General features: G+C 44.5%; 2 long non-coding RNA genes across 5 annotated transcripts in view; both read right to left on the bottom strand.

The window, feature by feature from the left end:
- LOC146765754 (uncharacterized) overlaps positions 1–17610 on the bottom strand; it is a 67654-nt gene extending 50044 nt beyond the window's left edge. For all 4 annotated transcript variants that reach the window (XR_014949514.1, XR_014949516.1, XR_014949517.1 and 1 more), the window contains exons 1-2: positions 10364–17610; positions 10033–10079 (exon numbers count right to left, since the gene is read on the bottom strand). This is a non-coding gene — a long non-coding RNA (uncharacterized LOC146765754). The remainder of the gene's footprint in view (positions 1–10032; positions 10080–10363) is intronic.
- On the bottom strand, positions 907–10005 carry LOC146765755 (uncharacterized). Its single transcript, XR_014949518.1, has 2 exons — positions 6328–10005; positions 907–5911 (listed from the first exon to the last, which is right to left on the bottom strand). It is a non-coding gene; the product is annotated as an uncharacterized LOC146765755 (long non-coding RNA).
- Positions 17611–27739: the final 10129 nt, after the last annotated feature.

The following is a 27739-nucleotide window of genomic DNA, read 5'->3' as shown; positions in this document are numbered from 1 at the left end:
GCAATAATATATTCCTGTGTTTAACTTCAGGCTACCCTCTCATCAACCACACTGAAAAGTGTTAAAATTGGACAAGATTTCCCAGGAGTAAAAGAAATTCATGTTCATATGCTTATAAAGGCTGACAGGTGAACAAACTCTTCTACAGGGCAATTGCAGATGCTCTAAGAGACATTTTAAATTCTTAAGAATTTTCCATTTGCAAATAGAAGTTGCCTTGCAAAATGACAAGCAAACCAAGCAGACTCGCCAGAAACTAGTCCCTTCTGCTGCCTTTTAGTGGTTTTATTTTCTATAAGAGAGAAAAATGATCAGTGGCCCCTCAGAAATGGACTTTTGCATCTATCGTTTTAAATATTTTATAGAAGGAGAATAATAGGCCAGATACAGCACTATTTTCTTTTGTAAACTACTCTGGGAACATATTTTACTCAGAGCCTAGCACAGAAAGCAGATTAACTGGAAAAGCTAATGGTATAGTGCAGTATAAATATTTCCAAAAATGTTTAGCTAAATCCTTTATTAATAGGTCAAAATTTCTCTGAATTTTTCACCTTTTGTTATGAGATTTTTAATGGGCTGACACCTTTCCAGGCTTCAAAAATTCCTCAAGGGAGGAGGAGACAGCCCCACAAGCACCCTAACTCTTGCTGCTGTGCTGTTTTCACCCTACTGGCTCTCATGAAGCAGAATTATGCCTAAAGTCCTGTGCCCCTCCATGGGATGTGATTGCCCATAGACTCTCACAGCAGAAGCCTCATGGCTGTCACTGTCCCTGCACTCTCTGGCCCCATACCAGCATGGTGGGACAGCAGGTGCCAGGAGCCTCTGCCCAGAACAGTCAGTCTTCTTCTTCAGCAGTGCAAACGTTCTGTCTCTCCCTCCTTCCTTCTGGTTCTCATTGTACCATACATAATTCTGAGGTTAATAATGATCATTAAGCACACTAAAGATCAATACCTTCCCAAAATCTCTGAAAACATGTTTTAGTGCAAGGAAGTGGAGGTTGCTGTTGAGTCCTACTACAATTTTACAGCCTTGAATTTATTTGAGATGGTTTCAAGTCAGACCAGACACACTGACAGCAGAGAATGAAGGTCTGGACAAACTCAATACATCAACTCTACGATCAAGTGGATTCAACAGTCTGCTCAGAAGCAGGATAAAAAGTGTGGCTTGCACTCATCAATTTTCCATTTTGTCCATCCAGTAAAGAGAAAAAAAAAAACCCAAAGGTTATGAGAAATCATCACTCAGGTCACTTGGGAATTTTCCATTTAGCACAGCTGTGATGAACATCTCAGACTCTCCTGGTATCACAATTCATCCAGCTCAGCCTGCCAGTCCTGCCTGTGCACAAATGAATCCTGTGAACATCAGGAGCTGCCAGAGGCAGGGGACACCTGGGCCATCCCCTGGCAGCCCTGCAGCACCCACCCATCCACCTCTGGGGGTTTGTTTGGGTTTTTGTAGGGATTCCTTCCTTCAAAAATTTTGTCTTGAAGGATGGGAGCAAGGTGAAGGGCACATCTTGGACAGGAGGTCTGTGGGAAAGTATCTGTGTCTGCATTGGTGGCAATGCCTAACCATCAGCTCAGAGCCAAGCAAGAAGTTCCCCAATCATGCAGATAATTTTGCTCCTAATTAAACAAATGCCACAATGACAGCTGGGAATTAGCAGCTGTAGTCTGACCAAGGAAGTATGATACCTCCTTTAATTACAAGAAAAACTCTCAAAAGTTCCCTAATGAAATCTCCATGCTGGTAAGATAGAGCAGCTACAAACCCAGAAAGTAAGACATAACAGGGAAGCACAGGGATTCAGTCAATGCAATTTTCTTGCAGGAAAATATTTCAACTTTCAAGAAAAGAAAAGAAGCCGTGGAAGTTGCAAGAAGTCAGCTTTCCAATTGATTTTCAGCTTGACTTTGTAGAGCATCATTCCCCAGTAATGACTAGGAAAATGTACAGCATCCCAATTACATTCAGGAGCACTAGACACTGGAGGTATTAAACTTAACTGTGACAGCTCAGTGTGTTAAACTATCTTTTATTTCTTAAGGAGGTAGGCATCTTCAGCAGAGGATATGAGACAGCCAGAGATTCAGATCTGTTGTTTTTTTTTTTAATATTGGCTCTTTTGCCAGCCTCAGAGCTACTCAACATATTTACATATTCTGACACACCAGACTTTCTCTCTTGATAGATAAAATACGCAACTCTAAAGATAGAGAATCTCTCTCTGCATATTTTCTTATATAACATCAGATACGTAAGAGACTCCCACTGGTGTAAAATTTCCTCTTAGTCATTTGACTCTAAACATTGCCCCCTGGGCCCAGCCCTTAAAATGCTCCTCACACTGGGCAAGGCACTGAGGGCTCCGTGTCACCTTTCCTAGAACAGCTCTCCATGGCCATGGTGCAAGCACAAAGCTGGAGCATCACGTAGCTGCCAAAGCTGTGACTATTAGCCAGTGGCTCAGAAAAACAAGGGGAGCAGAAACCATTGGGAGCTTATGCAGAGTGGCCAAAGACACCAATTACTGCAGAGCTGAGGCTGCTGCCATCTGAAGCAGGGTTTTTTTCAATTTTTTGCAGCCCTAGAAAATTATCACTTGCCTTCAGGTAATCATTTCACAACAAATTTGGAAGAGGATATGTATCATCTTTGATGTCTCGTGGACTCTGGGGTTTGCCATAGGGAGTAAACACACGAGAGCGGAAACTGGGTCAGGTTACTAAGGACAAGTGTAAAAATAAGACAAATGTACAAGGACAAATCCAGAAAACTAGTGGGCACTAAATTAAGTAGAAATCCAGGGTCCATAATTCCATGACCAAGAGAAAGCTTGGGTGGGGTGGGAGGGGTAAGTACTCTGTCCCAAAAAGGGACAGCAGAGCTGGGATCCCATATGCCCGCAGGCAACCCAGGCTTGCTGAGCTTCTCCCTGCCCCACCAAGATGCTTGTCTGAGGCCACCCTGAGCTGTGCTGGCAGTGGCATTCCCACAGACATGCCAGGAACAGAGGCATTACCTGGCCACCGTCAGCTCTGGGGCTGACCAAAGCAGTACCAGGAGGGTAGAACTGATGGATTTTATTGAAATAATTGTTTTGCAGAAAACAGTCACTGCTGAAAATCATTTGTAAAAGATGATCTCAGCTGATACAAACTGATTCAGAGCTATGAACTTTGGAGAACCAAAAATCATTGCAAAAGCAACTCCCTGCCCTATTGGGGTGGCAGATAACTCCATGTGACAAACCAGGTAATGACTGTCAATAACATACTGACTATAGGTGCTACCAGGAACAGGGACTACACAGGTTTCCAAAGGCAGGGACATATGGTCCTCTGCATATAATTACATACTAACAACACCCAGGCTGTGCCTGGAAGAACCACTCTGTGTTGTAAAACCCATTCCTGGCTATGCAGAAGGCATTCTCATGCATTTGCAGCACAGACACCCTCAGAGCCCATCCTGCCTCAGGTGTGCATAGTGACTTCCCACACCAACCAGCTCCCTGAACCCATGCTGCAAGCATCACACATGTTCCTGTCCTCGTAAAAAGCATTTTAAAAAGCACCACTGGGGTAGCAAAGTGCTGTTTGGTATTCGAACTGCCTTTTGATCATCAAAGCACATGCTTAAGAACAGATCAGTAGGATTAGGGCACGGGCCAAACCAGAACTCCCCAGGGCTCAGCATCCTGGCTTTGGCACAGAACACTCCATCCTTTTGCATCCTCACCAAAGGAAATGGGAGGAAAAAAAGAAACTGCCAACAAGGCTGCCGTGCTACAGCAAGGTCAGCCTTCCCCCTGCTATGATGAGAGGCTCCAGCTGTGACCCCAGCACTACCATCTTACTCAAAGCAGAACAGTCCCATTTATCAGGGATGTTTTTTCCTAAAGCAAACCATTCTGGTATTAGCCTTTTCCAACAAATACCAAAGTTTGTACAGCAATAGCAACCTCCATGGTAGAGGACTGGGCTGCACTTGACTGACTGGGGTTTGCTGGCAAATATTCACTCAGATAAGGACTCCCAGGGATGCCCAAGATTCTGTGAGCACAAGGACATGGGCTCCCTGAAAGCCTATTGGGAACAACCAGTTTTCTCCAGTATTTCCTAGCTGGGCACAAATAGCTACTCACTGGGGAGAGTGGGTTGGCCCCTATCCCAGCACTGGGGGACAGTGCCAAAGTCACTGCAGAGTGCTCCCAGAATTGGTATTGCTGTCCAATTTGATAAACCAGTCTCTGTCCAAATCCCATCTCTTTTTCACTTTCTTTTGTTTATTTGGCTTATGTTTCTCCCATTTGTTGCTTCAGAATAACCTACTTTTCCTGTCAGAGGAGCTGCTGATTTGCTCTCCTCTCAACATCGTTTCCCTCCTTCCCTCCAGTCAGAGCTGACTGAACCTGGGCCCAGGGGCTTGGCTTTTATCTTGTTTACTCATGCTGCGGTTGGCACAATGGGGCTGTGAGATCTGGGGAGAATCTGCCCATTTTTCTGGGTGAAAAGGTACTGACATGAAGTTCCTCAGAGAAGCAATAGTTGTCAGCACTGTGCTTCCAGCCCTTGCTCGCTGTCCTGACGTGTCAGCAGGCATGGCACTAGCGAGACACCAGGAGGGCAGCAGCCAGCTCGTGCCTGTGCATGACAGAACTCCATCCCTGCTGCCCCTGTAGCCTGGCAGAGCACCTGCAGCTGATGCAGGGAGCTGCTGCCATATTCCCTCCTGTCTGGCTCTAGCTGGGGCAGAGGAAAGAGTTTTTCCTCCTAAAGCAGGTAGCAGCAGCAGGGCACAGACACCAGCAGGGTCTGCTTGGCAGTGTGGAGCCCAGAACTCGGTGGGAAGGGATGCTGATGTGAGGGCAGGAGCCAGCCTCCAGGCCCTGGGACACCTCTGCAGGGATGAAACTGCTTTACTACCACATTCATTACCCTTTCCTGCAGTTTGCAATGGCACACACAAAATCACAATGATGCATTATTTATGAGAAATAAATATTAATCAAGATCAGTAAATACATATGCACACATAAAGAGAGAACGACAGTAGATGATGGCCACTGAGTGGTGGTGAACATCCTTGCCCACAGGGACTTGGCAAACAGCATAAATATATCAACCAGATATACACATATACTCCCTCCCTCTCTGGGGCTCAAATACCAGGGGTAAACACCCAGCTTTAATATCAGATACACAATGAGGGTTTTTAAAAACTGCAGTAGAATAAAGCCTTGTGATTCAGGGGTTGTGCATATAAGTGGAATTTTAGACTCCTATCACCCAGCAGGGATGGGGCTTAGGGGATGCTGCTGAACAGAGACCAGCAAACTGTCCCTGCAGTAAGACAGTCCATCAGCTGGGTCACCCTCTACAGGGCACGGGGCAGGGCTTCCCTATCCCAGCAGGCTTACCAAGGGAAGGAGCAGAATCAAGCAAGCTGAGAATCCTTAGAAAAACTGGAAGTCAAAGAGGAATGAGGGTTCACAGCCACAGCAGGAGCTGTCAGTAATCAGTATGTGCCACCATATGTTTTAATAATTTCAGATTTCCCACATGTCTCTAGGGAGCCTCAGAGGGGTTTTCATGCTCTTCACTCAGTTTTCAAACTTACGGCTGTTCTCATCAATAAAAGATTTGGTTTACACACTGTTGCAACTGCATAATGAAAAACAGGTACAGCTATGTAATATTTCTCTTTAATTACTATTTGTGGCATGAAAAAGAAGAATTAACCATTCTGCACTGTTAGAACAGGATGAACCACCTACTAACCACAAATTTGATTTTCATTCAGGTGATGTTGCACAACCTTCTATTAGTCCAAGGAGATATCAACACTCGTCTTAATTATTTCTTTGGTCCTTCTCCCTGCATGAAACATCTACCTGGTGGGAACAGATACACATAAGTTAAAGAGTTATAGCTCTTTCCTCTCACACACCTGGTCCAGAGACATAAACTATTTTCTTTCCACACCCTTAGAATGAAAGAGATGTCCTTGTCTCCCCTTCCAGCTATTTTCTCTAGCAACAAATTTGTTTTTATGACTTATGGGTGAAAAGTGTGAATTCAAGGAAAATGTAGTCTTCCATCATTTATTCATACTATCATTCAAAGCCAACCCACAATCACTTCTTTGTTTTGACTGTGGGCACACATGAACAAATGTGTCAGTTAAGTGTTAGGGTACTTCCTGATGGTCAATTTTTAATGCCTGGCAGGGGTCTGATGTCCAAATCTTACTGAAAAACAAGAAATTCACAGAAATGTCTATCCACAAAGGAGCTGTGTTAGCACTTACTGAATGCCATTTTGTGATGAGATGCGCAGAAGTCTCCAGCACTCCTAAATTATGCATGGCTGTGCATTCAGTAGATCCTTTGCTTTATTTGCAAGAATCTCACTTGCCAGAGCACTCCAAGGAAGGAGGAGAGGCTCCTGTCAGAATGAATACAGTCAACCAGAGAAAGAGGATTTCACCAGCTAACTGATCAGGATTTTTTATTGTGGTATTTTTCCTCTCTGCCTCTCTCCAGACTCGTTCCTGCAGGGCTGTGCCCGAGCTCCCCGGGCTGGCAGCCGGCTCTGGCAGTGTGTGAATCCCTCTCAGCTGGGTGTGAGCACCCCCAGAGCCTCCGCTGCCACAAGCCACCCTGCACTGCTCCTGCTAGAGCTAACTAAGACACACCTGTCCAGAAAGAACCCTCAAAATACAGTACCTGGAACCTGTCAAATTGTTCTGTTAGAGTTGTATTGGAGGGGAGATTTGGAGGGGTTTGGCTTTGAAGCATTTCTTATTTTGAAGGCAACTGTGCTATTAGTTAGCACTGAAACCACCAGAGAACACAAGATGGTACAAGCGAGGCCCCTGTGCTGGGTAGATATCAATCTTCATGTAAAATACAAATAACAGAAGCATTGATTTAGCTGAACAGAAATTATTTTTCTGCAGCAAAGCAAAATAATTAAAAAATATTAATAGCCCAGTAAATCAGGGTTTTTGTTGTTTTGTTCCAGGATGGAGCAAAATGTCAAGGCTGCTGAAGCCCCACAAAACCAACTCAGGTTGTTTGTTTCATCATTTTTAAGAGATAATTGAATTTCCAGTCACATCCTGAAATTACTATCAATCAATCCAGTCACTCCAGTATATTCATCAGCTATATGTGATACTAATCCAGACCGTTTAAAGAAATAACTAGATATGGGAAACCTCTCCACAGTCCTGCACCAATCTTCCTAATTATTAAAAATAAAGCTATAACCTGGCTGCCTCTTCCTGGCGTAATTAGACTTGAAAGAGGAAATAAAATCCATTTGATAAAATTGGAAGTGTTGCACAGGGCAGTTGGAAAACCCAGCTTGGTTTTCCTTTCCAGTCCAGCACAGGGCCACATCTGGCTGTGCCCTCAGCCCAGTTCTTGGCAGCACTGGCCACAGTGGCTCCTGCCAGCTTGGTACTGGGCACTGGCATGGGGCAAGAACAGGCACAGGACTTTCTCATGCTCCCTAGAGATTTCACTTCCCATCAATTACCATTCCCACTTTCCAGCTGCTCTGCCTCCCTTGAAGCCACAGCCTCTTCAAAGCAGGGGTTGTCCATACAAGCTGTGTGCTCCTTGGGACTGGCCAGGAATAATCCTGCTCTGGGTTCATATCTTGCAGCAGGAGTCACAGGTTTTGTCTCTCAAGAATCCTACAGGACTTGGTGTGCTGAGTCTCCTACTCCCACACAAGTATCAGGATCCCAGCTCCTTAGCAGCCTTCAGCAGTTCCTGATGTGCTGCTTCTTTGATCTGAACTTAATTAACCTCAAATGGACATTCCTGGGGTTTCCTGCCTCCCACAAGACTACTGGGACTCTCAAGCTCATCTCATGCTGAGTGCAGCAATTCACCAGCCCTGAATTCCTTCCCCAAAGTCATTCTCCTGCTTTCCAGCCAAGTCTTCCACTCGGACCTCTCCACCCCAGACCACGGGGCAGGCAGATGGAGCAGTTTGGATCTGCTGCAGCTGTCCTCTCCCCCTGGCAGCCGTGGCTCATTCCGGCTGACTGAGATGAATGTCCGTGTCCATGCAGCCTGCGCAGCACGGGACCCACACAGCTCTGAGCAGATAAGATGCTTGTACAGGACACATTACAGCATGTCCTGGCAGCCCTGCCAGCCCCACACTGGCAATCAGAAGACTGAGCTGAAAACAACTAAAAATGGAATGGCACAACTCTCTTACCTGGGAATTGACCCAGAAAGGAGATTAGAATAAGGCTGTGGGAAAAAGCATGAAGTAGTTTACAGCTACAGTGTTCTCTATCTGAGCCAAGTGTGCAAGGAAAGATTACTCTCAGCCTCATGTTTCTCCTGTTGTCATAAACACCATTTTCTTCTGTGGATTTGGGGGCTTTAGTTTTGCTTTCTTTTGTTTTTCTTTTAAAACCAAGCACACACATGGTCTGCACTGCACAGGAGCAGTGAGTCCACAACATCCATCCTACCTGCCCTCCACACAGCACCATAGCTAAGCTTGAAACAAGTGACCCAACTGCAGACTCTGAGCAGCTGCTCCAGCACTACACAGCTGTGCAAATATAGATGGAAGAAGGGAAAACCACTGGCTATTTCTTTGCCATTGCTGCTTGTCTTTGCCTCAGTTCCTAATACAGATTTTATGTATGAGGAACTCTAAGAAATACCAATGAGCAGGGGAAACACCAGCACTCGCGTTGATGGTCTGAAGCATAGCATAGATTAATTGTGGCTCTCTAGTACTGGGAACCACAACCATGAATTCATAATCATCGTAGACAACCACTGAACACAACAGCTGCTCAGGCTCCCCATTACATGTATTTATAGTGGTGGCAATCCAGAAAACAGACACTGCTTTACAGAGAGAGTTAAAAAGTGATGCCATTTGCAACACACACACATGCATTAAACAACCATAAAGCTCCCCCCTGCACTGCACAGCATTGTAATAGATGTTGGCATTATGTCAGGAAAAGCAGTTTCCTGGATTCAGCCACATTAATGTTCACCCTAATGAACTCTCTGGAGGAGCTGTCATAAATGACAGAATATCATAAAAGAGCTTCACCACCAATAGAGGCCAGGGAGAGCACAGACACTGATTACATGCATGGGATGAACTCAGAGCTGTGATGTTCCGAGGCAAGGCACTGGTATTTCAGGTTTGTCAGTTATTCATTGGGTTAAGTTTGCTGCTTTTATCTCTGCAGGTGCATTTGAAGTAGGATTCATGGAAAAGAATTTAGAAGATTTCCTACAAAGTTATTAAAGATAATAATTGAAATAATTATTTTGTCTGATGATAAAGCCAATGGCTAAAAATTATTCAAGCTTTTAAAAATCAGATAATAAATGAAGTTCCTTCCTACTGGTAATCAGCTAATTTCTTTACAAAGATCTTATTCTCAAGGTTTGCATACAAACTCCAGCCCCCATGCCACAACCCTCCCTTGGAGTGGGATGGAGCCCACACAACCAGGTACAGGCAAGAGCAGTCTGACACAGAGTAATTTCTCCATCGTTTCCAGGACCAGCAAAGGACAAGACACCAAATGTGCTGTGCTTCACAACCCCCGCGAAGTCAATAACAGCCCTCTGCACCCAACACCTGCTGGGATAAATTAAATTAATCCTCTGCACAGCATGGTGCCAGCAAGGCAGGCAAAGCCAGGTGAAATTCCCACTTTTCTTCCTGGGCTCTGCTTTTTGGGAGAACAAACACTCCTGCAGTTTTGCAGCCCACCCCCTTTTCTTTTTTTCTAACCCCTACAAAGGGGGGGAGGGGGCAAGAGGAGCTAATAGAGCCTCCTGCAAAATTAAAGTAATTTAGCAAGTCGAAACTGTCCTCATTTAATAATCTCTGTATCTCTATCATCCTGACAACATATCTTCATCAAGCCATTACATTCTGAAAAGAAGTGAGGATACGAGATAGGGAGGCCTGTCACAGTCACTAGTGAGCTGGCTCCACAACTTACCTGTCAGCTGCAATCAGGCATCCAGAGATTGCTGCTCTGCTGCAGACCTGAAGAAAAAAAAATCAATCACCATCATCCTGATGTGATAAAATCCTCAGTGCTCCAGACATGCCAGGTAATTGATCACTTCCTCATAACATACATCACTCCCTTGCTCTTCATCAGAAATAAACCCACCAAAAATTGAAAGACAGAATGCAGCCCTGCCTCTATGGAGTAATTCCAACCCCTTTGCCCCAAATCCCTTAGTGCTAACTCTTACAAAGCTGCCCACCCCAAACAGTCAAGCATGCTTTAGTCATGAAAAAAACAAACCGGAGTGATGACATACTCATTAAAGTATGACTTCTTGCAGGGTTAGGAGCAAGAAAGCTCTGGAATTTAGAGCTGAGTCTTTTAGGAGTCCTCAGAAGAACTTTAGGATGATGATGGCCCCCAGTAGATTCCAGTTACCCAAATCTCTTGTGAAGTCTCAACCTGCTACAGAACTTCAGGGACAAAGAGGAGGAGTCACCTCCCCGCATTTAAGCACCCACTAATCCCTCCCCTCCAGGAGTGGCTGCCCTGGGCCAGCTGTGCAGGAGGAGTGAGCCCATTTGAGGGCTTGGGGCTTGGCCCCGAGGGGCTTCTCACGTTTTTGTGGTACAGAGGGAATTCAGGCACCAGCACGAGCAGTTGGATCCTTCTGGGGCTGAAGGGGAGTAGGAAGGGACCCCCGCAGGGTGGACAGGCAATAAGGCTCAGCTCCACAGCAGAATACAGGGTACATCCCACATCCATCTGTTCAGGTGTGCTGCACTGCAGGTTAATTAAAGCATTCTTTTGGTGCTTGCACTTGAAGAGCAGAGCTGGGTGTGGGTTCTCCAGTTTTGCAAAGGGAATTTCCATTCCTTTGGACTTCACGAACAGCAAACATACAAATGCGGGCAAAGAAATTAAATGGTGTCTTGCTTTCCTTGAGGCTTATTCCTGGAAAACAAACCAGTTCCTTTTGAAAATGGTCCTGAATCCCTGTATTTCCAGGTTTTTCTCACTGCTTGAACAAATACCATGCTCCCAGTATACCCTCCCATCTGTTAAATTCTTGCAAAAAAATTTGGTCTTTTTTCATTTACTATCTTAATTAATTGCTCTGAAGATAACCTTTCCCTTCTTACCTTTTGCTTGTTTATCAGCTCATTTTTTGCAACATTTGCTAATTATTGCAGACACTTTGTTTAAGGTGGATTTTCTCTTTTCCTGCCAATCTCTTATTTCCACTTGACCCTGCAGCAACTTTGCCCATCAAAGTAAACATCAGCTGGTTTGCATATGGAAGAATGAGGACAGTAAGTGGAAAACAAATGGGTATTGCTGCAATATGTTTCTGGCTGTAAGCTCCCTACCTCTGCCCTAGTGAGGGGAGAGGTATTTAGTCAGAGGAGAACAAACAGAACAGTCCCTACTCCATCCCCTACCCAGTGGCTTGGCTGGGGACACAATTGCATAAAGCAGCAGAGGTGGAAGCTGAACACTGTTTATGTAAAGCAGCAGATGGTGACATTACATAATCGGAAATGGTATATATATGTATATATATATATATATATACATATACATACAAATTTCACTGAGGCAGTAGGACATTACATTGCAGGGACAATGTGTATGGCTGGTTGTGGGGTGGGTCTATAAACTACCTGACAAGTTGAACATGTTTTTGGCTGCTATGTCTCAAGAACAAAAAATTTAGGTGCAGATTTCCATCTCAAACCGTCTCCCAGCAGAAGGAAAAAGGAAATGCTAAAAGTCATCAAAGAAAAAATAAGAAATTATCACTGTGAAAGCAGCAGCATAAATAAGCAAACATGTAAACTAACGTGGAATTCCAGGTATGTGGTACATGCTGAATCCTTGCAAAATCTGGCCCAAACCCTTTCCTGCAGAGCACAGGACCTGTTGATTACTACCACAGATGTGGGATAGATGTTGTTTGCACTGCAGGGCTGCATGTCCCAGGTTGTCCTGTGCTGGTGGCAGTGAGCTCAGTCCCGCAGACACCTGAGGGCACGCAGGAGGTCTCTGCTGTGGGCACTGCTCCACTGTCCTTTGTCACGAGCTGCCAGACTGAGGGAGTGACAAGATTGTGTGGATGAACCCCAGGTGTCCATCCTGAAATGGCCATGGGGCACAGGACTCCCAGCTGGAGGCAAGTGACAACACCTGTAGAGGGGAAGGCTACACATCCTGCGATGGTGACTGGCCATTTTGGCAGAGAACACAGGCATTGCCCCTGCAAGATGGTGCTGGGCTTGAAATAGCCATTAGCCTTTAAATGCAGAAAGAGCAGCAGGCATTGACTGCACATTAAATTAAAATGTAATTTTATCCTCTCCCTGAGACTCATGTGGCATTTATGCTATTAAATATTAAATACCAAGACCTTTATGCAATGAGGAAGCTTTACTGAATAAAATTACATTAAACAATGAAATCAGAAGCTTTGCAAATATGAACCATGTGACAAGTTCCAGAAAACAGGGCGAGGACCTAGAGGGGTTCTGTCTTTCAGCCAGCAACCCCCAATGAGCTCCTGGCCCAGCGGCTTGTGGCCTCTGGCATGCACCTGAACAAGGGCCTCTGTCTTACAGCTGCACTGCGCCAGTGCCTGCACCCTCATGAGGGCAAGGCTTGCACATCAAAACAGGGCTTTGAAGAGTAGCTCAACTTCCAATTTCTGAGAAGTCCAACAGCAAATTATAATTATCTTTTGTTTCCTTTTTCCTTACATTGCACTTCAGGGAATTATTTGAATATTCTGCATGAGAATGGTGACTACTTTGTCAAGATGGGCTGTTGGAGTGACATGGAGCTGATTTCATTCCATGTCCAGACGGGAAGAGAAACACTTCTGTAGCAATTGCCAAAACTGGCCTCTAATTAACACTGGTACCACTGAACCTCAATTCTGTAGGACCTGCAAATAAAGAACCACACTAGAGTCACAGATGTAACAACTATTCAGGAATCTGTTTTAGTCTTAGTTTGTTTCATGATTTAAAACAATGTTATAAGATATGTTATTATCCCACCTCACAGCCTGGCTGATAGACAAGTGTTAACACAGGTCTGGGCCATACCTGCTCTGTGAGCCTTGATTTCAGAAAACCTGCTCAAATGTTGTCTGGGATACAACTTAGCATAAGCACAGGTTAAGGACCTGCCCCATGTGAGACACTTCTCTGAAGTTCCTGTATTTGGGTGTCTTCCACACCCAAAATATTTGAGTCTTCTCTCACATTAGGTCATTTGTCAGCAAGTATCCAGAGCATGAACTGGGGGAGGTAAGCACATCTTGTTATTAGAGCAGAAAGACTGGTCCTCCTTTCAACCAATTTACTGAGGTTTTCTAAGTGGAGAGAGGAAAGCTCTTTGTTAAAATGCTCATCTTACAAAAATAGAACAGGTAGGAAAAAAGTCTTTCCCAAGTTCTTGAAATGAACTTGATGTTGAGATTGAGATTTTTAGAACAGAAGACTAATGTGATGAAAAGTAATTGGAAACCTGTTTGAACTGCTTTAAAAAGATTGTCTTTGGGGAAAACATCCATTTAAGGGGAAATAAAGAAACATAAGGGCCTGGAGGCAAAGCAGCCTTCAATAAAGTGCACGGCTTGCTTCTGCAGCCCAGGGAGCAAGAGTTCCAAGGCGAGCAGCCCCAGCTGAGCTGCATGCTCCCCTGGCCAAAACACTCTGTCCACCACTGCTGCTGGGGAAAAACCCCATGGAGAAGCCTAGGCAGCAGGAGCACAGATACCACAGAACAATGTAAATACAGACATTAGTATAATTTCTGTCAGAACAGATGACTGAAGGAATTTCTACTGTTCCATTTGCAGTTCCAAATTTAACCCATGCCACAAGAAGATTTCCAAACATTAAACATGTTTCCCGTGTGCTGTGGAAGGACTCTGTGTACCTTTGAAATTAGCTGTCTCCACCATTTCTGTTGCATCTGATTATAGTCCAGCAACCTGCCAAGGACAAATCGAGCCAAAATAGCAGTAAAAATAATTCTCAAGGTCAGGGGAGTGCATCACGCTTGGGGCATTAAAAATCGCAGCTTTGCTCTAAGCTGAGTTGATAATCAGCACCAGAGACAGCAGGGAGGACTTTCCACAGGGGCGTTATGCTGCTTGGTGTCCATATGGCTCAGTGATATTTATTTCATGGTTGGAGAGATCAGAGTTTTCCTTGAAGAGCTGGCAGGCAGAGCAGAGAAAATTCCCAAGGTATTTTGCTTTTCTAGCAGCAAACTGCAAGGAGAAGAGTCCCTGCTGGGCTCTCATGGATGAGAGGGCTCTGGAGCAGCAGTGGCATGCTAGGACACAGAATTGTGCAGGAGCTGAGGACAATTCCTCAAAGAAGTGCTGGCTGACACTCACCTTCCCTCCTGCACTCACCTCCCACACAGTGGGAACAGGCACTGCCACCCAGTGGAAGGTCACTGGGTGACCATGCCCACCCATCCCTCTGCCTTGGCATCCCGTTGGGATAGCACTTCCAAAAGCACCCAAACCTCTTAAACCTGGAAGAAGTCAGAAAAGTCAGTGTGGTCTGGGAAGCTTTATGAAAAGATATAAAGGTAAATATTGCCACCTCAATAATGATAGCTTCACACTATTGCAATTACTCTTCTACCAATATTTTGATGTTTTCACTTACAGTCATTACAAATGACTTATTCCTGTCCCCAGACACCAACCAGAGCCACCATTAGTAATATTCTGACCACAGGCAGGTGTAATAAAATTGATCAAGGTGTTGACACTTAAAGATACAAGTAAAGGAACATGAGAAACTGCCAAGAACTGTGAACAAGAAACAAAATGTTCTTTCTTTGTGAAATAGCACCTGACAGGGGCGAGTCTTTTGACTTTGTTTTGTGTAGACAACAGCTTTCAAATTACCCAGGTAAACCATTTGGCCTCTCAGAGCAGAATGGGTAGGCAAAATGGCCCTCATGCCCTTGGACACAGGGTGTCCCTGCTCTGGGCATCGCAAGATGTGGGGGACACAAGGGAGGTTCATCATCATTTGTGCCAGCCTCTCACAAACTGGAAATTAATCCACATGTGTGCAACTCCTAGCAAACACCCCTGCACATTTCCCTCCTGCCCCATATATATTCCAGTTTTAACTAAACTGTGTATTACAGGCCAACAAGATCACTGTGTGGACACACACACAAAAAAAAAGTGGCAGTAGGCTGAGAACATCAGACTGTGCAGCTTAGCTTACCCTGAACACAAGGATCGTGCCCTGAACTGAGAAGGGGATGCTCTCCTGGTCCTTTTGTGTTGTACACAAAGCTTCCACTTCTTCCTGCAGCCCCAGGTGTGTGATGTGGACAGAGGAAAATTAGGAAGATGCTGTTGCTGACTAACTGGCAAACCACTGTGGCAAATAACCTGGAAAAGTGAAGAATTCTAAAGGGCAGTGCAAAATAATGGATTGCTCCAACAAAGGTGGTTTGACAGCAGCTGCACAATTTGAATTCAATGAGAGAAAAAACACAGCAGGGCCTAAACAAGAGTGTTGACCATGAAGTAGACTTTCCTGGAACTGAAGTGAAAAGGCTAATTCATCAAGCTGTAATGAGAAACTCTTTGTCATTCATCTTTTATGTGAACATTTGCAGGCAAGAGCCTGGATGTCAGGGGAAAGCCCTGTAATTAATTTATCTCTATTGTGTAAAAGGTAACAGATCTGAACAATAGGTTCTGTCCCAACAGAGCTGCCTCAAATAAAAATCAAAGTGATTATTTAGGTATTATTTCTACTTCCATCAAACAAAAACTAAATAGCTGCAGAAAAACTGAAGCCATGGAAAATGCACTGTTTGACAGAAAAGGCACAGAAGACCACTTCCAAAAATCATGTTGGCAAGAATAACCCAAACCCTCAGTAGGGAGGGCTGAGAAATAAAAGAAGAAAACAAGTATCACTTGTTTGCAAAGGGAGAATTTATACCTGTCTGAAGGTACCAAGTTAGGTTTAAGGACAAATAATGGAGCAACAATCAGAGTTATTTCCCATGGATAATTTGCCCTCAATATTCAAAAGACTATGTCAAGACTTCCTACAATTAAAAATCCCCGGCTTACTCCTGTTGTGTTTGCTTTAATCAAAATCCTTTATTTTTTGGAGCAGGAGCAGCACCAGTAGACTCACAAGAGGGACAAAGACTTGCCTGAATGCCTTTTGTACAAACAGGTGCCAGAGAGAATTCTTACAACTATTGACCCAGAAATGGACTTGTACACATTGGGGTCCATCTCAGCGAGTGTTTGGTGCTGCGCACAAGCTGAAAGCCCTGCTGCCTGGCAGCTTCCATCCAGCAGCTCCAAACCTCTGGGGGTGAGTGGAAAGGCAAGGGAGGGGGACAGCTGAGGCTGCATAAATTACCAGTCACAGCAGATGATGTACCGATATGTAAAAAGAAAGAAGAGCAACATGGGTTGCTGTTTGCAGCCAATGTCTTAGGTGGGCTAACTAAAAAGACAAGAAGGAAGGTACAGCCAGTGGAAAGTGAGGTAGCTGATGTTTGAGAAAGGAAAAAAACATCCTGCTGCCCATGCCAGACCTTCCAGGTGTCCCTCCATGCCCAGGTGGTGCTCAGTGCAGGGACCATGTAGGGCCAGCAGGCAGAAGTGTTTTCTAGGAGGATAAAAGCACAGCAAAGGAGAGAGAAAAGGCAAATAAACACTGCTGAGCCTTGAAACACAAAAGCAACAGCAATTTGGGTCTGTTCCTAGAGTTGAGATCCTATGTTTCTTCTACATCACCATACAACTCTAGAGATTAAAACAACCAGGGTGCTTGACAATACTCTGGTGAATCCACAAAAATGTAGGTCTCCAGGGTTTGTTAAACTATTTTTTTCTGTTACTGGTGTGGTTGGAATTCAGCTTTTAAGGATGTTCTTGCCAGCTGGGATATCCCGGAGGACATATTTCTTCCTCTGTTTTGCTGGCAACTATGGGGGAAAAAATCATAATGAATGACCTCTTTTCTCTTTTCCTTCTGTACCAGCTGGCTCCGATACCCTTTCCCAACCTGCACTTGCATCTTCTACCAAACAGAATCTCATTTCCCAGAGACTTCTTCAGGCTCCTCAAAATAATGAAAAAAAAAAACAGTATAATAGAAATACTTGGCATGGCCTTTCCTCTTTTAAACCAACTTGCTTTTTTATTTTAAAAGCTACTGGAATAAGTAATTTCCCTCTGTTCTGTTAATCCCAGCTCCCTGCACATCAAGAGACATCCTAAACTGGCCATACTGAAAGGCATTAGATAACCTTCAGAGGGCAGAAACAGAGCTCTCTGCAATTGCTCTGACTAAATAGTTTGCCAGAAGGAAAACACTGAATGGGCCTTCAGAAGTGTGCAGGAAGAAAAAAAGCAAGAGAATAGGATTTTCCCCTGTAACTATTTCCTCTCGATTCTTTCTTTCCACAGAAGGTGAGCAGAATGGATGCACTTGGAGCGCCGCAAGGCAGAGCCTGGGGAGCGGGGTCAGCTCAGAGCCTGCAGTGCTGGGGCTGAGCTGCAGCCTGGACCCCAGACAGGATGGGAACATCCCAAAAAGGCAGCTCTCAGTCTCCAGCTGAGCCCAGAGGTGGCTCTGCAAAATCTGGAACTTGACTAACATTTTCCCTCCTTTAGTATTTTCTTTTTCACATTAAATTTTCTCCAGTTCCAGTTGTTCTGGTCTGAGTCCTGTTTGCTCCATGGGCATGACAGGTTGCTTAGCAGCCGACTTTAAAGTTCGATTATTGTATTAATATTGATGCTATCATTGCATGAATCATGACTCCTGTAGGAGGAATAATTTAAGTTTCTTTAAAATATTGATTTTGGAGAGATATCAAAGTGGAGGCACATGGGACTGAATCCTGGCACAGCAGATTGAGGACGAGCATCACCAACTCTGCTGGGTGGGATGGAGACCGGGAAAAGCAGATGGAAGTTCTGGGATAATTTGAATTTTAAGGGATCTGCCCTCCGCTGGAGGCAAAAACTCAGGACAACATAAAAATGTTTCTGCATTCAAAGGAGCTGATGTTCTCATGCGTATGGGAGTAACTTTTTCTTGGATCCAGGGAGATTTCCAAGGCCATAAACTTGAGGGCTAGGAATCATATCTGGATTCTCTAGAATATGATCAGAAGTCAAAAGAAGTCATGAATACAGAGTTCTGTCATAAATGTCTGTATTATCTCAATATTTTCCACATAAAATACAAAAAATTGGTTATATAAATAACTTGCTGTGAAAATGTCCTTAATGGCTGTGTTTTGACAGATCTTTAAGACCATAAACTTCACTCTTTTTAATGTTTTTGGCAAGACTTGTAATGAGAAAAGACAATTCTGAAGTCCTGACATTAATAAGTCTACTGTAAAAAGGTCACCTTTGCCTAAGAATACTTTATTATCAGTGGAGCAGAATAGCTGTGAATGTGTAATGACTTTTATCTGATGATTGCCTTGTATTCTTTCTAAGGAAAGAGGGCTTCAGATGTTGATAATTTACATATAAGTGTTGAAGTGTTTGGCAGCGGAAAAACAAACTAGTTCAGAGAAATTAATTATAAAGCAACCATAGAAGAGACATGAAAATTAACTTCTGATCTTTGTGTGCTTCTAAGAGTTTTTAAAAATCACAACACGACTGCCTGTCCCTGGGACACCACTGCACCGGGTGAGGCAAACACACACACTGGAGACTCACTTTGAGTATAAATCACTGGAAAGACTATTTCTCATTTCCATTTGATTTTTTCCACTTCAGTGCAGAACCTCCACCACTTGCATTTGGCAGAACGTAATGGCCTGGAAGGTACACAGAGAGGAGATAGACATAGGTAGAATAGGTATAGATATAGATAGATAGACAGATAGATAGATATGGGCAGATAGGAGTGTTAGTGGCAACAGGAGCTCAGATTAGCAGCTAAGATTCACAGCCACATGCAAAACCAGAGCTGTGTGAAGGTCCCTGTCCCCAGGAGCCACTGACAGGAGAGACAAAGGGGAATCATGCAGCTGGGATCAAACTGAACACGTGGGACCAGTGAACCCACAGAGTCCCTGCAGGGGCTGCCAGCCTGGCCTGGGCTGGCTGTGGGGAACAGAACTGGTTCTGCAGCCACCGACAGAGCTGCAGCTCAGAAATGTCCCTCCTGCCTGCCTGACCATGAGCACACCTCACACTCTGCTCCCGTCAGATTAGGTTTCCCCAGGAGAACTGGGTGTTCATAAATAGCTGTGCAGGACTTGTTTGTTATTTTGAATCATTACATTTCACTTAATTATTCCCAATTCACCACCAGTGAAGGCTTTTCAACAAAAGCTCCCTCTGTTAAGAAAGCATTTTCATATACTAATGATTTTATCTCAGGAATGTTTTTCAAAGAGTGTTTAAACATCATGCTCCATTTGCCAGGGGACACAGTCAAAAGTAGGGATATTTTTATAATTGTAATTTCAAGAAAAAATATTTTCTAAAAGTGCTATCTGGAACAAAGTCTTTGTCTTACTGTGAAGTCAAATTATCTGGGGATCATATAACTGTAAAACTTCATCAGTGCAAGAACACTGTGCCAACTCATCAGTATTTCAGAGGAAATACGATGGATATTCACAGAGGATGGGGTTTTGTTGCAAACTGGTGGCTGCTGACTCCTGGAAGCCATTTCAAGGTTCTGCAGGGGGGCAGCATGCCACCTCTCACAGCAGGACTGGGCTCATTTCATGTGCCAGAGCATCAGAGAACAAACAGGAACAGTTCTGAGGGATAAGTGAGAGACTGGGAAAAGAGATGGAGAAGAACCAGAGGAGCAGGACAGGCAGCAGTCAAGATTTGTCAAGAATCCTTTTGTCAAGAAGCTGGAGAGACCTGACTTGCAAATAACACTTAGCCAAACAGGAGAAGAGAGGACAAAAGCAATCCAGAATATAGTGCAAGCATGAGGATATGAACTGCAGCTCTCCAGGAGTCAGATGAGCTGAAGCTGGATTCTTGAGGTGCTTCCAAGCATGTCCTGTGCCATTTGCACCAATTACAGGGTTGCTGTCCAGCCTGCCCTCCTAATATGAAACAGGAGGAGCCCTAATCTCTCTGTATTAGGAAATAGGTATTTAACCCAATTTCTTCAAAACCCAATTGCATACTTATTCTTCCTAATACTGAGCTAATGAATGAGGCATTCCAGATTCCACCCTGGTATTTCAGCACACCATAAAAAAAATACACAACAGATTAAGTAACCAATAGCTGTGTTGAGAATTCTCAGCCAGTGCAGCTCCAACAAAAGAAATCCAGTCCCAGTGATGGCAGCCCCAGAGCAGAGCCCACCATGAGGGAAGCTATGGGCGTTGAGGTGCTTGTGTGGGACTACGCTCGTGTCTCCATTAAAGCATGAACACTGACAGATGAAATATTCCCAGTTGCCACAAAGCTTGCTTCATTTTTCATCCTGTCATGGATGAAACACCTTCCTAATGTCCTTTACATCAAAGAAATTATTTCTTTATCTGGTGTCATCCAACCTGTTTTCCATTCCCAATTGCCATTCCCTTAGAAAGCTGAACACTAATTGGTATTCAGTGAATGAATTGTGATTATTTCTATTAATTATATCACATTGTTCAGCTCCCAAGATAATGGAGTTACTGTTCTCAATACCAAACAATGATGCTGCTCCTGTCAGGAGAGAGGGGCGAGAGATAAAAATTCCAGAAATAATACTACACCAGTGAAAGGCAACTTTTGTCAGCCCTTTGGAGCCTCAAACCCTGCTTGGAACTCTGGCTGTGGAAAAACAGCCTCCTCCCCGTGGGAGCAGCCAGCTCCCCAGGCACCCCGTCCAAGCCCTCCTGCTGGGTGGCACACACACTTTTCTCACACACACTGTTCACTTTTCACACACACTTTTCTCACACACACTGTTCACTTTTCACACACACTTTTCCCACACACACTTTTCACTTTTTACACACACTTTTCTCACACACACTGTTCACTTTTCACACACACTTTTCACTGTCCCCCAGTGCATGCAGGACTGTAACCCAGGAGTCACCACTGAACTTTAAAAATCCACCGGTGGAGTTCACAAAGCTCAAGTGAATCTGTAAGTTGGTGTCTGATTCAGAGAAACAAGAAGAGGCTGCTCCAGCTCCTACACAGACAGAATTTATTCCCCATCTCAGAAGAGATGTAACGTTCCTTTTGTCTTGTTTTTAATTTTTATAAGAGGAAAAGACTTTAAAAAGAATATATCTGCACAGCCTAATTCCCAATTGACATTTTAGTTTTGAGTCCAGAGATGACCAGGATGCAGTGGTGTGAATTGTTACAATAACATTAAAAATGCAGCAGAACTCATTATCTTAAATTTAATCTCTCCCTCTGAAATTCTGTCAGACTCATTATGTTGGTTCCCTTTTTGACATGGTTTGAGCACCTCCAGGGAGCAGCTGTACAATACCAATAATAATGATTAAATTGCTGTCTAAAGCTTCACTGGCCATCAAAAATAAGTAGATTAAATTCACACGTACAGACACTTTTTAAAGAAAATTATCAGTGTACAAAAGTGGTTGAGCTTATGGATATGCACTTATGGAGTAACTACACCAGCTCACAGAGCAAATGTCCTATAAACCTCATGGACACAGGACTCCGAGGGGTGCAGGTCACAGCCCTGAGGGAAGTTGTGTTTTCAGGGAAGCAGAAAGTGACACTTCATCCAAACATATCACTAAAAATTCCAGCTGTGGAAACGTGCTGCTTCCTGCCTTGGCAGGGCCTCTGCCCTGTGCTCTGCTCACTGTTCTCCACCGCCACCCAGCCCCCAGTCCTGTTCTGCAGCAGTAATGCAAGTGCATGCTTACTTTTTGGAGGGGAGAGTTTTAAATAGAGCTATATAGAGTTGAATATTATCAATCAAATTTGTAATTAATTCCAGCAATTCATTAACTGTAGGAGTAAAGTCACTGGAGCTTCACTAGTTTATGAGATATGTGGCTGGGTGTCCATTTATTTACTAAAGAATGCAAATTGTGCCAGGGTTTTATTAGTGGTGTATTCACTAATAGAGAGACTCTGTCCATCAGAGCTGCAAAGAACCAGAATGGCTTTTTAACTGAAATTCCACATTAGCGCTCAGGAGTTCCATGGGACACAAACAATATATAAACTTTGTGCTAATTTCTCCTTAAATTATCAATATCCCCACTGAGAGCAGTAAAACTGACCTTCAGCTGCTCTGGTAAATCATGGTTAAAGGAGTGGAGATCCTGAGCTGTGCCGAGTCTGTGTGTTCGGTCCTTTGAAGAGTGCTGGCTGTGTCCCAGCATGCATCCCTAAATAAACCAAAACTGAACTGGAAAGTCACTTTGAATTATTATTAACAAGCACTGCACTATTTTAATTGGCCCCCTGGTGAATACTGGCCTAAGCATGCGGACAATATATTGCTTTAGTCTGTGAAATTTTTGTTTTGAATCTAACAGCAAAAAAAGTCCCCCAAACACTGATGTGCACATAAGCACATGGAGAGAGCTGAGGGCACCAGGTCTGGTAAGAGTTCTCTGTTCAGCCAGCTCTGGAACTACCACAGTGATGGACAGGCAAACTCCAGTGGGCTCAGCATCGAACCAGCAGTGGTGCTTGAGAGTTTGAAACCAAGACTAAAACAGCCCAGTTTTTGTGTACCAGGAATGCTTGGAAACTGTATTACTTAGTCTTCCACAAAGGCTGTTTCTTTTCTGGAGGATGAGGAAAAGCATCTTGTAGAGCCCCACTGATGTGTTGCACCTCATGCTGGACCTGGGTTTTCCAGCATCACTCAGAAGTCAAAACAGGACAAAAAAAAAAAAGAAGAACCAGGTCCTCCTACAGAAAGCAAGAACTGAGCCAAATCAGTCTCCAAGTAAGCTCCACCAGAGCTGTTGCCACCCTCCATTCATCGGGAACAATGAGTGCAGGCATTGAAATTCCACACTGATTTGATAAACGGAGTGCTGCTTTTTTAGTATGTCACATCTAGGCAAGAGAACAGATTCTGGCTGTAAAAAAGTACCCTTGCAACCTGCTTTTATAGTTCTTACTTGAAATATTTCTCAACAGTCCTCTCATCACATGCACTTAAACAACTGCAGCCTCGGGGGTGTAATAACCGATAGCAAATCCACTGACTTTTCCAGGGCAGAAATGCAAGTCCTACATGCAGGTCACAATTTAATGAGTTCACAGACAACAAACCAGAGGGGAATCAATGCTAATTACAACAGGGAATCCCAGTGTCTCCACTGCATCTGTAGTGTCACTCACCTGCAACCACCAACTGCTCACATATTGATTTTAAGGTTAGCATCAGGCACAACACTTTGATGTGAAATGTGTCCCTTTGCCCTCAGATTTGCACCGACAGGGATCAAACAGCCAGTAACTGGAAGGGGGGAAACATCACATAATCCCCAGGCACAACTGGAACAAAGGAAATCCCAGATTCATGAATATTTAGCAAGTTTCCACACTCCTATGCATGACAGATGTATTTTGGTTTTAAAAGAATGTCAAAGCCATTCACTGCAGTTCCCTTGTGAGATTAGAGTGGCCCCTTTTCTGGGAGCAGTTGGTTTTGTGGCTTTGTCCTGCATCTTCCTGCAGATTGGTTTGGGGCTGGAACTCTTATTAACTGGAACTTTTTCAGGGAGGAAAATGGCATCCAGACATTTTTATTTTCAAATTTCATTTCAATTACATTTATATTTGGCCTTTGAGGTTGTTTACAGCTGAAATATATCTGCCAGGAGTTCAAGTATTTCCTAGTCATTGCTCACATTAGTTCTTTGAAAGGATTGTCAAGACAAAAGGAATCACACACACCAAAAGTGTCACCTGAGCAGGATGTGTGAGCAGCAGGTTAGGCTAGATGCCCTGCTGGCATCCTGAGCAGCCTGGCTGCTGGGGGCTGGCACAAAGCACTGCCCTGGCTACAGTCAGAGACTCGAGCCTGGGACATGTGAGCTTGGTGTGCCCAGCTGGCTGAGACACTGCCACCCCCTCACTGGGCAGAGCAGCCACTGCCACCTCCATGTGGCTTTACCCATCCCTTGGGAATACAGGGCTGGAGTGGCCAGAAGAGCTGTACAAGGGGCATAGGGGTGCATAAAATGCTCTATCGGTGAATTTTATGCCTGGTGATAAAACACTTTATCCATTCCGAAGGACGGTGCTTAAACAGATGCTGTTAGTGGTTGTATTTCAAAAGTCAATGGGGTTAAATAAATCTAAAATTTACTTCTACTAAAAGTGTTATGAGGCCAAGGTCTTTTTATTCTTTTGGTGTTCAATTAAGCAAAAATCAAGAGATCTGCTGGAGAATTTAAGACTGCCATGAACAAGAAAGCTTTTTAGTTAAGCTTTCATCTCTTCATGTGAAGAACTAAATTGATGATTTTAAAATAATTTACATCCCAGGAGTAGTGTTAAAAAAATGTCCCAAATGGAGCTAAAAGCATCGTAAATATAATTTCCTGTCAGATTATATGAAATACTCTGATAAATGAACAGCTCTTAAAAGGACACTAACAGTGGACTTGGAAGGTCTGACTCCAGCTTTCTGAAAATGCCAGCTCTGAGCAGCTGCCGTTTGACTTCAGCTCTGCATGCCCTGAGCAAGCCATGAGATACAGAAGTATGAGTGTGCACTTTTTTCCTTTCTCTGATTTCTTACGTCAATGCTTAGGTTTTGAAGAGCCTTTTCCATCTAAGAATAAAAGGGAAACTAGTCATCAACCCAGAACTTGGGGAAGGGGAGAGAGACACGACTGTTTATCTGCTCAATAAGGATCCTTTTGAATGCATCACCAGCTGCCAACAAACACAAATGTGTTTTATTTTCCTTTCAGTGAGTGCATGTGGGAGGGGAGGAGAGAGAGGAGGGAGTCTGTGTTAGCTCTGCTGTTACACTGCTGAATTAAGACAGCCACCTACCCATCATCTTACTTCCAAATCCCTCTTGATTTTCAGACACCTCTGACATTTCACAGCCTTCTGTTGCCCATCCTGTTTAAATATTAATGCATCCAAAGGTTCAGATGACTGCAGCCATCCAGAACAGAGAATCAGAAATTAAAAGCAAACGGGCAGAACAAAGCCCGGTAACGAGTGCATGGTTCTGAACTTGCTGGGAAGGCTGAGATGAGCATACAGTCAGCTTGAGCTGTGAGTCATCCTTTCTTGTTATTAATGCAGTATTTATCAGCACTCACTCCTTTCCTCATGATTTCTGCCAGCTCTGTTTTCACACCACGTTCATCACCACAGCTTTCCCGTTTCTCTGCCCAGCTCTCACAGTGCCTGTCGTGCCCAGCAGGGCCCAGCTCGTGTTCTCAGGCTCTGTCCGTGTCCCATACTCCCATTGTGTCAGCAGCCTCTTTCTCTGGGTGTTGTACTTCTTTTGCAACTGTTTGTGTTTCTATGTGATGGGGCAGCAGTGGTGAAATAAAAAGTGACAGCCTACGCTGAGTGTTGTTATGACACCGTCATTTCAATTCTCAAGCAGATGGAGCCAGCAGGAGTTGAGCGCAGCTCTTTGGATGCACTAAATGGATTCAGCATTCGGCTGACCTGACCTCTGAGCCCAAGACGTGGCACTGACCTTCAGAGCACTAGGGATGGTCTCGCTTGTCCTGCTACTGCCGCTGCCATGTACTGCTGGACAGGGGTTGTGCATCTCTCAATGTAAGTTGCATTGTCCTGTACACAAGGAGTGACCGTGGGCTCTTCATCCAGCCTCCAGATCACCAGCATTGAATCTGCATGGATAACCTGACCTGTCCCCATCCCCACATGGACAGGGACAGCAAGGTCTGAGGAGCACACAACATGTCCAACAGGGACATCCAGCAAACCATCACAAGAGCTGAGAACAGACACCACACACTTCTATGACACCAGTCCCACCTTCCATACTGACCTGTCAGCTATGGGGAGAGAGAAAGATAGAACCCTTAGAAGAGGAAAACCATGGTCAGGAAAGAGAAGATGCCAAATGCAGACGTTATGGGAAGTGCTCAACGTTTCCTTCCATTCAGCCTGAAAGTCAGAAATTATAACGGCTTAATCCTAAGGAGAGGAGGATGAAAGGCTTTGCTCCTGGGCATGTGACACTGCTCCCCTTTGTGGTACCAGATGCAGGGAAAGAGGAGAGAAGAAAAGCAAATCTGGAGCTGAAAGGCTCTTCCCCCCCACCCCTCCCCCTTTTTAAAGAAAGAACAAATTTAAAATTATCCTGAAAGAACAACTCTTCCTTTCAAAGGCATTAGTTTGGGAAGCTGGCTGTAAAAGGGTACATTTTTGAAATGTGGCTGCAGTTACCAAGCAACCTGCTCTGCTGGCAGCAGCGTGTCCGAATTCGGGGGAGGCAGAGCCCGTGGCTCTGCCCTCCCAGGACAGCGAGTGCAAGCTGGGCAGTCCAGGCAGCTGGCACACCACCTGTGTGCAGCCAGGACCCTCCACACAGAGTGGCCTCCAGAGCTAGCTGGGCCTCTGGAAGAAGTGAGAATGGTGAGACATTGCACTGACAGAGGATGGAGGAACAAGAAGAAGAAAATCTGAAATCAGCCCAGTAGCTGGAGCAGAAGAGCTATGGGTTTATGCGGGTGCAACTATAAGCATAATTTGATGTATATTACTAAAACTAAGGCAAACAGCAAACAAAATTCTCAATTAACACTCACAGTTCTCATATGCATTGGACACACTGCAGTGCTTTGCAGGATTTTCTATAGCCCAGGGACCTAAGAGTGGAAAGAAAACAGATGCCCTGCGACCCAACCTTTCCAGGCTGAAAATCCCCCAACTCTACCTGGGTCCAAAGCTCCACCAGAGCTTTCATTCCATTAACTCTGCACAAGGATATCATTACACTTTTCTAATCATGAGCTGTTTTGTTATATCCATTACTGTTCTTAATAGGAATTAGGCACAACATGCACTTAATCTAGGTTATGAGTTATGCTGGAAAAAAATCTAAGCATATATCCAAGACAAAGAGCTGAGATGTTTTATTTCCCCCATTTGGTAAAGAGAACTGGCCCCAAAACTTCACAACCTCACACTGTCCCAAATATCTCCTGGCAGCCTCTGCCCTCATAATGTCCTGAACTGCCTGGTGCCGAGGGCTGGGTTCAAAACTCTTGGCTCCAAGCATTGACCAAAAGGCTGTGATTACATGCTATTTGAGACACCTGAGGATGCTAATAGTAAAGATGGGAGCACCTCCCAGCACCTCTTTCTACCCTTTTGAGCCACCCTCCCCCATCACCTGAGCCAGCAGGAGCAGCATGTTTTCATGTCAAATCTGAAGTGCAAACAGCTCGCATGTCAAAGTGACAGCATCTCTCTGGGGTGCTCCTCACAGCAAGCAGGTCTCCCCGGTGCTCTCAGCGTGCCAGGCGGCTGCAGACCTCACCAGCCATCCCTGCTGCAGCGGAGGTCCTGAGTGCCTGGACCTACCCACACACACCTCCATACACCTCTGCTGCCCACACATGCTGTGGAGCACGTCAGGAGTTTGGTACATTTACAGCATAGTTTTTTTCACTGAGAATGCTGACTGCATTTTCTGCCACTGTTTCACCTGGG

Source organism: Lonchura striata, chromosome 19 (assembly GCF_050655825.1).
Source record: "Lonchura striata isolate lonStrDom1 chromosome 19, ASM5065582v1, whole genome shotgun sequence".
NCBI classification, from domain to species: Eukaryota; Metazoa; Chordata; class Aves; order Passeriformes; family Estrildidae; genus Lonchura; species Lonchura striata.
This window is presented reverse-complemented; position numbering and strand designations above follow the sequence as displayed.